The sequence below is a fragment of the Apteryx mantelli genome, unplaced genomic scaffold, assembly GCF_036417845.1.
Source record: "Apteryx mantelli isolate bAptMan1 unplaced genomic scaffold, bAptMan1.hap1 HAP1_SCAFFOLD_105, whole genome shotgun sequence".
NCBI classification, from domain to species: domain Eukaryota; kingdom Metazoa; phylum Chordata; class Aves; order Apterygiformes; family Apterygidae; genus Apteryx; species Apteryx mantelli.
In genome coordinates, this window is record NW_027118463.1 from 226999 (window position 1) to 242080 (window position 15082).

Below are 15082 nucleotides of genomic sequence, written 5' to 3' on the forward strand. Positions count from 1 at the left end.
GGAGACTGCTGAATCTGTTCGCTGCCTCACAAACAAGCAATCCGCTGTGTCTGTTCGCTGCCTCACGAACAAGCAATCCGCTGTGTCTGTTCACTGCCTCACGAACAAGCAAACCGCTGCGTCTGTTCACTGCATTGCAAAAAAAGCCAACCAATGCGTCTGTTCGCTGCCTTGCAAAATAACCAAAGACTACCGCTGTTCACTGCCTCGCAGAATGTGTAACCACAGTGGAGGTTGGCTGTCTCACTAAAAAGGAGACTGCTGAACCTGTTCACTGCCTTGCCAACAAGCAAACCACTGCATTTCTTCGCTGCCTCATGAACAAGCAAACTGCTGCATCTGTTCACTGCATCGCGAACAAGCAAACCGTCGCGTCTCTTCACCACATGGCCAACTAACTATGCGCTGCTTTTCTTCGATGCCTCGCAAACAAGCACACCGCTGCATCTCTTGGATGTCTCGCAAACTAACTAACCGCTGCGTCTCTTTGCTGCCTCGCAAAAAATCAAACCACTGCGACTCTTCACTGCCTGGCGAACACACAGACTGCTGCGTCTCTTCGCCACATCACAAACTAACTAACCGCTGCCACAGATCACCGCCTCGCAAACTAACTAACTTTTGCCTGTGTTCTCTCCCTCGCAAATAAGCAAACCGCTGCCTCACTTGGCTGCCTCGCCAACAAGCAAACCGCTGCATGTGTACGCTGCCTCACCAACAAGCAAACTGCTATATCTGCTCGCTGCCTTGCGAGCATACAAACCGCGACATCTGTTCGCTGCCTCGCCAAAAAGCAAACCGCTGCGTCTCTTTGCCCCCTGCCGAACAAGCACACCACTGCATCTCCCTGCTGCCTTGCAAGCTAGCAAAGTGCTACCTTGCTTTGCTTCCACACAAAAAAGCAATCAGCAATGCCTCTACGCCACGTGCTGGACAAGCAAAGTGCTGCATCTGTTCGCTGCCTCGCAGAATGAGCAACCACTGTGCATGTTGGCTGTCTCACAAACAAGGAGCCTGCTGAATCTCTTCGTTTCCTCGCAAAAAAGCAAACAGCTGCGTCTCTTGGCCGCCTCGCAAACTAAACGCTGCATCTGTTCACTGCCTCGCCAAAAAGCAGACCGCTGCGTCTATTCGCTGACTGGCAGAAAGCAAAGCACGGCGCCTCTTCGCTGCCTGGCCAACAAGCAAACTGCTCGATCTTTTCGCTGCCTCGCAAACTAAGGAAGCGCTGCGTGCCTTTGGTGCCTAGCAAAGCAGCGCGTGCCTTCGCCGACTCGCCGCCTAAAAAAGCGCTGCATGCCTTTTCACCCTCACCACCTAGCAAAGCGCCGTGTCCCTTCGCCGCCTCCCAAATCGCTTCATCCCTTTGCCGCCTAGCTGCCTAGCAAAACGTCCTCAGCCTTCGCTGCCTAGCAAAGCTCCACGTCGGCTCGCCACCTAGCAAAGCACTGTGTGCCCTCGCCACCTCGCACACCATTGCGTCCCTTCACCGGCTGGCAAAGCACTGCATGCCTTCGCCGCCTTGCCGCCTAGCAAGGCACCGTATCCCCTCGATGACTATCAGATCGCTGCGTGCCTTCGCTGCCTCGTTGCTTAGCAAAGCGCCATGTGCCTTCACCGCCTAGAAAAGCGCGCTGCCCCTTCGGCGCTACTACGGGGTTTGCTAAGCATCGAGGTGGTGAAGGTACGCAGCGGTGTGTGAGGCAGCAAGGGCACACAGTGCTTTGCTAGGCTACGATGCAGAGAGGCGCTGGGGCACCGAAGGACGCAGGTGTTTGCAAGGCAGTGGGGGGGGGGAGGGATGCAGCGTTTTGCTAGGCAGCGAAGCGGCAAAGGGACACGGCACTTTGTTTGGCGGCGAGGGCGAGAAGGCACGCAGCGCTTTCTTAGGCGGCCAGGCGGCGAAGGCACGCGCTGCTTTGCTAGGCGCCGAAGGCACACAGCGCTTCCTTCGTTTGCAAGGCAGCGAAGAGATGGAGCGGTTTGCTTGTTGGCCAGGCAGCGAACAGGTGCTGCTTTGCTAGGTGCCGAAGGCACGCAGCGCTTCCTTCGTTTGCGAGGCAGCGAAGAGATGGAGCGGTTTGCTTGTTGGCCAGGCAGGGAACAGGCACAATGCTTTGCTTTCTGCCAGTCAGCGAATAGACGCAGCGGTCTGCTTTTTGGCGAGGCAGTGAACAGATGCACCGTTTAGTTTGCGAGGCGGCAAAGAGATGCAGCGCTTTGCTTCTTGACGAGGGAGCAAAGAGGTGCAGCGTTTCCTTAGTTTGCGAGGCATGCAAGAGATGCAGCGGCATGCTTGTTTGCGAGGCATCGAAGAAAAGCAGCGCGCAGTTATTTGGCCATGTGGCGAAGAGACGCAATGGTTTGCTTCTTTGCGATGCAGCGAAGAGACGCAGCGGTTTGCTTGTTGGGCAGGCAGCGAAGAGACACAGCGGTTTGTATGCTGGCGAGGCGGCAAACAGATATAGTGGTTTGCTTGTTGGCAAGGCAGCAAAGAGATTCAGCAGTCTCCTTGTTTGTGAGACAGCAAACACGCACAGTGGTTGCTCCTTGTGCGAGGCAGCGAAGAGATGCAGCACTTTGCTTGTGCACCAGGTGGCGCAGTGGCATCGCGGATTGCTTTTTGGCATGGAGGCGAAGCGAGGCAGCACTTTGCTAGCTGGCGAGGCAGCGAAGAGATGTCGAGGTCAGTTAGTTTGCGAGGAAGCAAAGAGACGCAACGGTTAGTTAGTTGGCGAGACAGCAAAGAGATAGAGCGGTTTGCGTGTTTGCGAGGTAGGGAAGAGCCGCCGTGCTTTGCTTTTTTGTGAGTGGGCGAATAGACGCAGTGATGTGCTTTTCTGCGAGGCAGCGAAGAGACGCAGCGGTGTGCTTGGTGGTGAGGCAGCGGACAGATGTATGCGTTAGTTAGCTTGCGAGGCAGGGAAGAGGCGCGGTGGTTAATTAGTTTGTGATGCGGCGACTAGATGCAGCAGTCTGCGTATTCGCCAGGCAGCGAGGAGACACAGCGGTTAGTTAGTTTGCGAGGCAGTGAAGAGAGCAGCGGTTTGTATTTTCAGGAGGCGGCAAAGAGATGCAGCGGTGTGCTTGTTTGTGAGACAGCGAACATCCACAGTAGTTAGTTATTCTGTGAGGCAGCAAATCACCGCCTAGCAAATCACTTTGTGCGTTCGCCCCCTGGCTGCCTGGCAAAGCGCTGCCTCCCTTCACCGCCTCGCTGCCTAGCAAAGCGCCGTCTCCCTTCGCCGCCTAGCAAAGCTCCGCATGCCGTCACCGCCAAGCGAAGCACCATGTTCCTTCGGCGCCTAGCAAAGAACTGCCTGCGTTCGGCGCCTCGCCACCTAGCAAAGCATTGTCTCCCTTCTACGCCTAGCAAAGCGCCACGTCTGCTGCGTGCCTTCGCCGCCTAGCAAAGTGCTGCGACCGCTCGGCGCCTCGCCGCCTAGCACCCTGCTGTGCCCCTCCCCCCCTCGCCGCCTGGCAAAAGGCTGCATCCTTCGGTGTGTCGGAGCCTCTCTGCATCACAGCCAGGCAAAGCTCCGCGTGCCGTCACCGCCTAGCAAAGCACTGTGTTCCTTCGCCTCCTCGCTGCCTAGCAAAGCTTCGTCTCCCTTCGTCGCCTAGCAAAGCTCCGCGTCCCATCGCCGTCAAGCAAAGTGCCATGTTCCTTCGCTGCCTAGCAAAGCACCGCGTCTCTTCAGCGCCTCGACGCCTAGCAAAGCGCCTCATCTGCTCGCCGCCTCGCACCTCGCCGCCTAGCAAAACGCTGCGTTGCTCCCCCTCTCGCCTCCTGGCAAACGCCTGCGTCCTTCGGCACCTCGGTGCCTTGCCACATCGCAGCCAGGCAAAGCGCTGCATGCCTTCGCCACCTGGCAAAGCATTGCGTGCCTTCGTCACCTCACACACCGCTGCGTACCTCCACCAACTCGCCGCCTAGCAAAGCACCGCGTGCCTTCACTGCCTAAGAAAGCGCTGCATGCCTTTTGGCCCTCGCCACCAAAGTGCCACGTCCCTTTGCCACCTCGTTGCCTAGCAAAGAGCCGTGTCCCTTTGCCGCATCCCAAATCGCTCCGTCCCTTCGCCGCCTAGCTGCCTAGCAAAGCGTCATCCCCCTTCGCAGCATAGCAAAGCTCGGCGTCCCGTCGGTGCCAAGTAAAGCGCCGTGTTCCTTCGGCGCCTAGCAAAGCAGCGCATGCCGTCACCGCCTCACCGCCAAACAAAGTGCCGTGTACCTTCACCGCCTCGCCGCCTAGCAAAGCGCTTTGTCCCTCCTCCCCCCCGCCGCCTGCCAAACGCCTGCGTCCTTTGGCGCCTCGCCGCATCGTAGCCTCACAAAGGGCTGTCTGCTTTCGCCGCCTCACACACCGCTGCGTACATTCGCCGCCTCGCCGCTTAGCAAACGCCGTAGTAGCGCCGAAGGGACACGGCGCTTTTGTAGGCGCCGAAGGCACGTGGCGCTTTGCTAAGGCACGAGGCAGCGAAGGCACGCAGCCATTTGATGGTGGTCGACGGGCTCGGGCGCCTTGCTAGGCGGCGAAGGCACACAGCGCTTTGCCAGGCGCCCAAGGACGCAGCGCTGTGCGAGGCGGCGAGGGCACGCAGCGCTGTGCAAGGCGGCGAGGGTACGCAGTGCTTTGCCAGGCGCCGAAGGCACGCAGCGCTCTAGGAGGCGGCGAGGGCACACAGTGCTTTGCTAGGCGGCGAGCCGACGTGGAGCTTTGCTAGGCAGCGAAGGCTGAGGACGCTTTGCCAGGCGCTTTGCTAGGCAGCGAAGGCACGAAGCGATTTGGGAGGCGGCGAAGGGACACGGCGCTTTGCTAGGCGGCGAAGGCACGCAGCGCTTCCTTCGTTTGCGAGGCAGCGAAGAGATGGAGCGCTTTGCTTGTTGGCCAGGCAGCGAAGAGGCGCCGTGCTTTGCTTTCTGCCAGTCAGCGAATGGACGCAGCGGTCTGCTTTTTGGCGAGGCAGTGAACAGATGCAGCGTTTAGTTTGCGAGGCGGCGAAGAGAGGCGGCGCTTTGCATGCTGGCGAGGCGGCGAGCAGATCGAGTGGTTTGCTTGTTGCTGAGGCAGCGAAGAGATGCAGCGGTTTGCTTGGTGGCAAGGCAGCGGAGAGATTCAGCAGTCTCCTTGTTTGTGAGACAGCCAACATGCCCAGTGGTTGCTCCTTGTGCGAGGCAGCGAAGAGATGCAGCACTTTGCTTGTGCACCAGGTGGCGCAGTGGCATGGCGGATGGCTTTTTGGCGTGGAGGCGAAGCGAGGCAGCACTTTGCTAGTTGGCGAGGCAGCGAAGAGACGCAGCAGGCTGCTTGTTTGTGAGACAGCCAACATGCACAGTGGTTAGCTATTGTGCGAGGCAGCGAATGACCGCCGAGCAAATCGCTTTGTGCGTTCGCCGCCTCGCTGCCTAGCAAAACTCCGTGTCCCTTCGCCGCCTCGCCGCCTAGCAAAGCTCCGCGTCCCTTCGCCGCCTCGCCGCCTAGCAAAGCGCCGTGTTCCTTGGGCGCCTAGCAAAGAAGTGCCTGCGTTGGGCGCCTCGCCGCATCGCAGCCTAGCAAAGCGCTGCGTGCCTTCGGCGGCTGGCAAAGCCGTGCGTGCCTTCGCCGCCTCACACAGCGCGGCGTGCCTTCGGCGCCTCGCCGCCTAAGAAAGCGCTGCGTGCCTTCTCGCCCTCGCCGCCTAGCAAAGCGCCGTGTCCCTTCGCCGCCTCCCCAATCGCTTCGTGCCTTCGGCGCCTAGCAAAGCGCTGCTTGCCTTCGCCGCCTCACACACCGCTGCGTCCCTTCGCCGCCTCGCCGCTTAGCAAACGCCGTAGTAGCGCCGAAGTGACACGGCGCTTTGCCAGGCGCCCAAGGACGCAGCGCTCTAGGAAGCGGCGAGGGCACACAGTGCTTTGCTAGGCGGCGAGCGGACGTGCAGCTTTGCTACGCAGCCAAGGCTGAGGACGCTTTGCTAGGCGGCGAGCGGACGTGCAGCTTTGCTACGCAGCCAAGGCTGAGGACGCTTTGCTAGGCGCTTTGCTAGGCGGCCAAGGCACGAAGCGATTTGGGAGGCGGCGAAGGCACACGGCGCTTTGCTAGGCGGCGAGGGCGAGAAGGCACGCAGCGCTTTCCTAGGCGGCAAGGCGGCGAAGGCACGCGCTGCTTTGCTAGGCGCCGAAGGCACGCAGCGCTTCCTTCGTTTGCAAGGCAGCGAAGAGGTGGAGCGGTTTGCTTGTTGGCCAGGCAGCGAAGAGACGCAGCAGTCTCCTTGTTTGTGAGACAGCCAACATGCCCAGTGCTTGCTCATTGTGTGAGGCAGCGAAGAGATGCAGCGGTTTTCTAGTTGGCGAGGCAGCGAAGAGACGCAGCAGGCTGCTTGTTTGTGAGACAGCCAACATGCACAGTGGTTCGGTATTGTGCGAGGCAGCGAATGACCGCCGAGCAAATCGCTTTGTGCGTTCGCCGCCTCGCTGCCTAGCAAAGCTCCGTGTCCCTTCGCCACCTCGCCGCCTAGCAAAGCTCCGCGTCCCTTCGCCGCCTCGCCGCCTAGCAAAGCTCCGCGTCCCTTCGCCGCCTCGCTGCCTAGCAAAGCTCCGCATCCCGTCGCCGCCTAGCAAAGCGGCATGTTCCTTCGGCGCCTAGCAAAGCGCCGTGTTCCTTCGCTGCCTCGCCGCCTAAGAAAGCGCTGCGTCCCTTTTCGCCCTCGCCGCCCGACTGTGGAGGAAAAAGGATGAGCAGGGAGGCACTGCGGGGCGGAACATGGGAAGGTTGTAACGGGCGGAGCACTGCTGCCGGAGAAGAAGGCGGGGCTTTACAGCATTATAAAAGAGCAGGACGCGCTTCATTAAACGCCATTTTGCCACTCCTCATATTGGTGTCTGTGTGGTGATGGTCCGGGGTCTGGGGAGAAGGCCCCGTGCCTCCTCGGTAAGAACGAGAACGGTAACAAGTGGTGACCCCGACGTGATTCCGAGGAGGCGGCTCGGCCGGCGTAGGCACCGGGAGCGTGAGGAAGGGATCCGGATCCGGAACTATGGAGGCCATATGTAAGGTAGTAATGGCCTGCGCCAAGGAATGGCGGGCGCCGCTGAAGGCGAGCGCGATACGAGCGTGTGTAGAGAGGCTCGTGAAGGAGGGAGTGATTACTTCTCCTATAGAGATTCTGCGGGAGGAACTGTGGCTGCAATGCACAGCAGCGCTGGCGGAGTTCCCGATGAACGGGGGATCCGCGAGGGAGTTAAAGGTGTGGGGGCTGATAAGAATGCTCCTGCGGAGAGCGAGGGAGGAACGGGAGACGTGGAAGGCGGCTAGAGAGGCACTTAGAGGGAGTGGGATACGCGTGGGGTCGACGGAGATAGAGGGAGTGGCGGAGGAGACGGCGCCAGAGGGGGGAGAGGAGCGGGTCAAAGAGCAAGGGGAGGAACAACGGGACGGAGGTTTGGTGATGCCAGCCGGGCTGGGAGAAGAGGCTTCGCGTGCCCCTCCACCACACTACCCCTGGGACGAGTTGCGACAGGCAGACAGAGCAGGACAACCTTGCCCTGTCACGCCCAGTGAGCCCGAGGGGGAAGGAGAAAGGGGGGAGAATGAGCGAGGGAATGAGCGAGGGAATGAGCGAGAGAATGAGCGAGAGAATGAGCGAGGGAGAATACGAACACCGAATGAGTGGCTCCCCGGGGCACTCATGGTACCTGATAAGAGCTGGAATCAGGGCGAGTCAGCGGCCAAAGATGGCGCCGGGGACAGAGAAAGAGGGCGGAGGAGAGTCACCTTCGATAGTACGAGACGAGCCAGTGGGAGGGAACGGGTGAGCGAGGATGAGATGGACAGCCTTACAAGGCGGTTTCAAGAAGTCTATCGGGGGGGGGAGCGCGAGGGAGGCGTGAGAGCGGAGGAGGTGGAGGAGGATGTGGAGATAGGACTAGAGCAGGCGCTGCGACTCCTGCGGAGGCTGGAGAGAGAAGTACAAAAACAACAGCGGATGCTGCAGCGACTGGCCGACACACGATCCCAGGACGGTTCCAGTGGCGAAAAGCCCCGAGCCGAGTTATACCTGCCAGATTGGCAACTATCAGCGGGGGCGGTGACATTACGGGGTCTTAAACTCACGGCACCCCCTGAAACGCCGTCGGCGCTGCCGGTACGCCTGGCGCCCGGAGGGCTCATAGAATGGACGCCCATCGACCCAAAGGCCGTGTATGAAGAACTCGGGAAGCTAGTAAAGGTAGAGCCACCCTGGACAAAGATAAAACAGACACACGCAGAGAGCTTCACTGAATTCTGTGACAGGCTCCAGCGGGCCATTGCAGAGTCAGACTTGCCCCCTGAGGCCCAGGGTCCGGTCCTGACGGAGTGCCTCTGGCAGCAGAGTGACGCCATGACGCAGGACATCCTGAAAACGATCCCTAAAGGAACACCACTTTCGGTTGTCATCCGCACGGTACTGCAAAAACAGAATCAGGGAACAGCAGCAGCGCAGGCTCTTGTCACGGCGGTGGACCAGATGAGAAAGGGACCACAGCGTTGCTTCTCTTGTGGATATCACAGGGAAGAGGGTATGCTGCGGTAAAACGGGAGGAGCAGATAAGATGGGTTCCAATGAAATGCATAAAACCTGACCTAAATGCACGTACGGGAGGGTCTGGGGTGTAACTAATCATTCTTGGTGAGATTCCATCCTGAACAGGGCGACGCCAGACGGGATGCTGCTGCATGGCTGCATTGATGCTTATCGCCGGCTTCATGATTCCGGGGACCGCAGAGTCATACTGGAGGAGATGAGCACAGGCGCACAGAGCAGCTCACTACTGCATCCCGTTCAACCCCGAGGCGGGGCCGACAGAGACTTTCCTGACGGGGAACAAGTCAACACAGGGGCGTGGATCTTGTCATGGTTTGATTAGAAATGGCTTATAACACTAGGCTTGATAGCACTCACAGTAGTAATAGCGATATGCTGCGGCTTGCTAATTCTGAATTATTGCTTACGGCATGTACGGCTTAACTGCTTGATAGACATGAGCATAGAGTATATCAATTAATAGTACAGGAAAAAGAGGTTCTAGAAAGGGGGGGAGATGTGGTGGATCTTGGGAAACTGCATAGACAAGATATTTGCATGAGAAGCGGTAGACTAGGCGTAGCGGAAGATCACGCGGTGTGACGCGCAGCCTAGGGGTGGAAACGAAGTGCACCTGTATGTAAGCTTGCACGCAGCCCACAATAAACGCCATTAGACGAATGGCTAACTAACCTGTTTGGCAATCTACCACAGTGGCTAATAGGACTGCTCGCTGAAGGCTTGCGCATTTTGCTAATCCTCATAATTATAGGCTTATGCTTGTGTGTAATACTGAGCTGCGTTAAGAAAGCCTTGCTGAAAGTAGCGGGCCAAGTCTGGATTGCTCGAAAACAAGAAGGAGAACTTCTGGAGGAATGGCTGGGCTTTGGGGGGGGGAATATAGTCTGTTGGAAATGAGCAATCCCGCCTATGCCTTTAAGGTTTTCCCTGAACCGACGAAGACAAGGACACTGCCTGCGTTAAGAAGCGGAAGAAGGGGAGGCAGCACACAGCTCCGCTCACGAAGCTACTAATGCAAGGAACCACCCGATGGCGGTCCCGTCGAGACACGCCGCACTTCCGCGTGTTTTGTTGCGTCCCGCTCGATATAACGAAAAAACGTTGATGGAAGAGGGGGAGATGTGGAGGAAAAAGGATGAGCAGGGAGGCACTGCGGGGCGGAACATGGGAAGGTTGTAACGGGCGGAGCACTGCTGCCGGAGAAGAAGGCGGGGCTTTACAGCATTATAAAAGAGCAGGACGCGCTTCATTAAACGCCATTTTGCCACTCCTCATATTGGTGTCTGTGTGGTGATGGTCCGGGGTCTGGGGAGAAGGCCCCGTGCCTCCTTGGTAAGAACTAGAACGGTAACACCCAACAAAGCGCCGTGTCCCTTCACCGCCTCCCCAATCGCTTCGTGCCTTCGGCGCCTAGCAAAGCGCTGCTTGCCTTCGCCGCCTCACACACCGCTGCGTCCCTTCGCCGCCTCGCCGCTTAGCAAACGCCGTAGTAGCGCCGAAGGGACACGGCGCTTTTGTAGGCGCCGAAGGCATGTGGCGCCTTGCTAAGCAGCGAGGCAGCGAAGGCACGCAGCCATTTGATCGTGGTCGACGGGCTCGGGCGCCTTGCTAGGCGGCGAGGCGGCGAAGGCACGCAGCGCTTTGCCAGGCGCCCAAGGACGCAGCGCTCTAGGAGGCGGCGAGGGCACGCAGTGCTTTGCTAGGCGGCGAGCGGACGTGCAGCTTTGCTAGGCAGCCAAGGCTGAGGACGCTTTGCTAGGAGGTGAGGCGGCGAAGGCACGAAGCAATTTGGGAGGCGGCGAAGGCACACGGCGCTTTGCTAGGCGGCGAGGGCGAGAAGGCACGCAGCGCTTTCCTAGGCGGCGAGGCGGCGAAGGCACGCGCTGCTTTGCTAGGCGCCGAAGGCACGCAGTGCTTCCTTCGTTTGCGAGGCAGCGAAGAGATGCAGCGGTTTGCTTGTTGGCGAGGCAGCGAAGAGATGCAGCAGTCTGCTTGTTTGTGAGACAGCCAACATGCCCAGTGCTTGCTCATTGTGCGAGGCAGCGAAGAGATGCAGCACTTTGCTTGTGCACCAGGTGGCGCAGTGGCATCGCGGATGGCTTTTTCTCCTGGAGGCGAAGCGAGGCAACACTTTGCTAGTTGGCGAGGCAGCGAAGAGACGCAGCAGGCTGCTTGTTTGTGAGACAGCCAACATGCACAGTGGTTAGCTATTGTGCGAGGCAGCAAATGACCGCCGAGCAAATCGCTTTGCGCGTTCGCCGCCTCGCCGCCTAGCAAAGCGTCGTCTGCCTTGGGCGCCTAGCAAAGAAGTGCCTGCGTTGGGCGCCTCGCCGCATCGCAGCCTAGCAAAGCGCTGCGTGCCTTCGGCGGCTGGCAAAGCCGTGCGTGCCTTCGCCGCCTCACACAGCGCGGCGTGCCTTCGGCGCCTCGCCGCCTAAGAAAGCGCTGCGTGCCTTCTCGCCCTCGCCGCCTAGCAAAGCGCCGTGTCCCTTCGCCGCCTCGCCGCTTAGCAAACGCCGTAGTAGCGCCGAAGGGAAACGGCGCTTTTGTAGGCGCCGAAGGCACGTGGTGCCTTGCTAAGCACCGAGGCAGTGAAGGCACGCAGCCATTTGATCGTGGTCGACGGGCACGGGCGCCTTGCTAAGCACCGAGGCAGCGAAGGCACGCAGCGCTTTGCCAGGCGCCCAAGGACGCAGCGCTCTAGGAGGCGGCGAGGGCACGCAGTGCTTTGCTAGGCGGCGAGCGGACGTGCAGCTTTGCTAGGCAGCGAAGGCTGAGGACGCTTTGCTAGGAGGCTAGGCGGCGAAGGCACGAAGCGATTTGGGAGGCGGCGAAGGCACACGGCGCTTTGCTAGGCGGCGAGGGCGAGAAGGCACGCAGTGCTTTCCTAGGCGGCGAGGTGGCGAAGGTACACGCTGCTTTGCTAGGCGCCGAAGGCCCGCAGTGCTTCCTTCGTTTGCGAGGCAGCGAAGAGATGCAGCGGTTTGCTTGTTGGCGAGGCAGCGAAGAGATGCAGCAGGCTGCTTGTTTGTGAGACAGCCAACATGCACAGTGGTTAGCTATTTGTGCGAGGCAGCGAATGACCGCCGAGCAAATCGCTATGTGCGTTGCCGCCTCGCTGCCTAGCAAAGCTCCGTGTCCCTTCGCCGCCTCGCCGCCTAGCAAAGCGCCGTGTTCCTTGGGCGCCTAGCAAAGAAGTGCCTGCCTTCGGCGCCTCGCCGCATCGCAGCCTAGCAAAGCGCTGCGTGCCTTCGGCGGCTGGCAAAGCAGTGCGTGCCTTCGCCGCCTCACACAGCGCGGCGTGCCTTCGGCGCCTCGCCGCCTAGCAAAGCGCTGCGTGCCTTCTCGCCCTCGCCGCCTAGCAAAGCGCCGTGTCCCTTCGCCGCCTCGCCGCCTAGCAAAGCTCCGCGTCCCTTCGCCGCCTCGCCGCCTAGCAAAGCGGCGTGTTCCTTCGGCGCCTAGCAAAGCGCCGTGTTCCTTCGCTGCCTCGCCGCCTAAGAAAGCGCTGCGTCCCTTTTCGCCCTCGCCGCCCAACAAAGCGCCCTGTCCCTTCACCGCCTCCCCAATCGCTTCGTGCCTTCGGCGCCTAGCAAAACGCTGCTTGCCTTCGCCGCCTCACACAGTGCTGCGTCCCTTCGCCGCCTCGCCGCTTAGCAAACGCCGTAGTAGCGCCGAAGGGACACGGCACTTTTGTAGGCGCCGAAGGCACGTGGCGCCTTGCTAAGCACCGAGGCAGCGAAGGCACGCAGCCATTTGATTGTGGTCGACGGGCTCGGGCGCCTTGCTAGGCGGCGAGGAGGCGAAGGCACGCAGCGCTTTGCCAGGCACCGAAGGCACTCAGCGCTTTGCCAGGCGCTGAAGGCACACAGCGCTTTGCCAGGCGCCCAAGGACGCAGCGCTCTAGGAGGCGGCGAGGGCACGCAGTGCTTTGCTAGGCGGCGAGCGGACGTGCAGCTTTGCTAGGCAGCCAAGGCTGAGGACGCTTTGCTAGGCGCTTTGCTAGGCGGCGAAGGCACGAAGCGATTTGGGAGGCGGCGAAGGCACACGCTGCTTTGCTAGGCGCTGAAGGCACGCAGCGCTTCCTTCGTTTGCGAGGCAGCGAAGAGGTGGAGCGCTTTGCTTGTTGGCCAGGCAGCGAAGAGACGCAGCAGTCTCCTTGTTTGTGAGACAGCCAACATGCCCAGTGCTTGCTCATTGTGTGAGGCAGCGAAGAGATGCAGCGGTTTTCTAGTTGGCGAGGCAGCGAAGAGACGCAGCAGGCTGCTTGTTTGTGAGACAGCCAACATGCACAGTGGTTAGCTATTGTGCGAGGCAGCGAATGACCGCCGAGCAAATCGCTTTGTGCGTTCGCCGCCTCGCTGCCTAGCAAAGCTCCGTGTCCCTTCGCCGCCTCGCCGCCTTGCAAAGCTCCGCGTCCCTTCGCCGCCTCGCCGCCTAGCAAAGTGCCGTGTTCCTTGGGCGCCTAGCAAAGAAGTGCCTGCGTTGGGCGCCTCGCCGCATCGCAGCCTAGCAAAGCGCTGCGTGCCTTCGGCGGCTGGCAAAGCCGTGCGTGCCTTCGCCGCCTCACACAGCGCGGCGTGCCTTCGGCGCCTGGCAAAGCAGCGCGTGCCTTCGCCGCCTAAGAAAGCGCTGCGTGCCTTCTCGCCCTCGCCGCCTAGCAAAGCTCCGCGTCCCGTCGCCGCCTAGCAAAGCGGCGTGTTCCTTCGCTGCCTCGCCGCCTAAGAAAGCGCTGCGTCCCTTTTCGCCCTCGCCGCCCAGCAAAGCGCCGTGTGCCTTCACCGCCTCCCCAATCGCTTCGTGCCTTCGGCGCCTAGCAAAGCGCTGCTTGCCTTCGCCGCCTCACACAGCGCTGCGTCCCTTCGCCGCCTCGCCGCTTAGCAAACGCCGTAGTAGCGCCGAAGGGACACGGCGCTTTTGTAGGCGCCGAAGGCACGTGGCGCCTTGCTAAGCAGCGAGGCAGCGAAGGCACGCAGCCATTTGATCGTGGTCGACGGGCTCGGGCGCCTTGCTAGGCGGCGAGGCGGCGAAGGCACGCAGCGCTTTGCCAGGCGCCCAAGGACGCAGCACTGTGCGAGGCGGCGAGGGCACGCAGTGCTTTGCTAGGCGGCGAGCGGACGTGCAGCTTTGCTAGGCAGCCAAGGCTGAGGACGCTTTGCTAGGCGCTTTGCTAGGCGGCGAAGGCACGAAGCGATTTGGGAGGCGGCGAAGGCACACGGCGTTTTGCTAGGCGGCGAGGGCGAAAAGGCACGAAGCGCTTTCCTAGGCGGCGAAGGCACGCGCTGCTTTGCTAGGCGCCGAAGGCACGCAGCGCTGTGTGAGGCGGCGAAGGCACGCAGTGCTTTGCCAGGCGCCGAAGGCACGCAGTGCTTTGCCAGGCGGCGAAGGCACGCAGCGTTTTGCTAGGCTGTCATGCGGCGAGGCGCCGAACGCAGGCACTTCTTTGCTAGGCGCCCAAGGAACACGGCGCTTTGCTTTTGGGCGACGGCACGCGGAGCTTTGCTAGGCGCCGAAGGGAGACGGCGCTTTGCTAGGCAGCGAGGCGGCGAACGGACAAAGCGATTTGCTAGGCGGTGATTCGCTGCCGCGCAGAAGAACGAAGCACTGGGCATGTTGGCTGTCTCGCAAACAAGCAGACTGCTGCATCTCTTCGCTGCCTCACCAACAAGCAAACCGCTGCGTCTCTTCACTGCATCGCCAAAAGCAAAGCGTCGCGTCTCTTCGGCGCCTCGCAAACTAAACGCTGCATGTGTTCAGTGCCTCAGCAAAAAGCAGAGCGCTGCGTGTATTCGCTGAGTGGCAGAAAGCAAAGCACGGCGCCTCTTCGCTGCCTGGCCAACGAGCAAACCGCTCCATCTCTTGGCTGCCTCGCAAACGAAGGAAGCGCTGCGTGCCTTGGGCGCCGAGCAAAGCAGCGCGTGCCTTCGCCGCCTCGCCGCCTAAGAAAGCGCTGCGACCCTTTTCGCCCTCGCCGCCCAACAAAGCGCCCTGTCCCTTCACCGCCTCCCCAATCGCTTCGGCCCTTCGCCGCCTCGCCGCCCAGCAAAGCGCTGCTTGCCTTCGCCGCCTCACACACCGCTGCGTCCCTTCGCCGCCTCGCCGCTTAGCAAACGCCGTAGTAGCGCCGAAGGGACACGGCGCTTTTGTAGGCGCCGAAGGCACGTGGCGCCTTGCTAAGCACCGAGGCAGCGAAGGCACGCAGCCATTTGATTGTGGTCGACGGGCTCGGGCGCCTTGCTAGGCGGCGAGGAGGCGAAGGCACGCAGCGCTTTGCCAGGCACCGAAGGCACTCAGCGCTTTGCCAGGCGCCGAAGGCACACAGCGCTTTGCCAGGCGCCCAAGGACGCAGCGCTCTAGGAGGCGGCGAGGGCACGCAGTGCTTTGCTAGGCGTCGAGCGGACGTGGAGCTTTGCTAGGCAGCCAAGGCTGAGGACGCTTTGCTAGGCGCTTTGCTAGGCGGCGAAGGCACGAAGCGATTTGGGAGGCGGCGAAGGCACACGGCGCTTTGCTAGGCGGCGAGGGC

At 60.8% G+C, this 15082-nt stretch overlaps 1 long non-coding RNA gene across 1 annotated transcript; it reads left to right on the forward strand.

The window, feature by feature from the left end:
- Positions 1–6848: 6848 nt before the first annotated feature.
- Positions 6849–9836, forward strand: LOC136995486 (uncharacterized). The gene is made up of 2 exons (XR_010887068.1): positions 6849–7032; positions 8668–9836. It is a non-coding gene; the product is annotated as an uncharacterized lncRNA (long non-coding RNA).
- The last annotated feature ends 5246 nt before the right edge of the window (positions 9837–15082 follow it).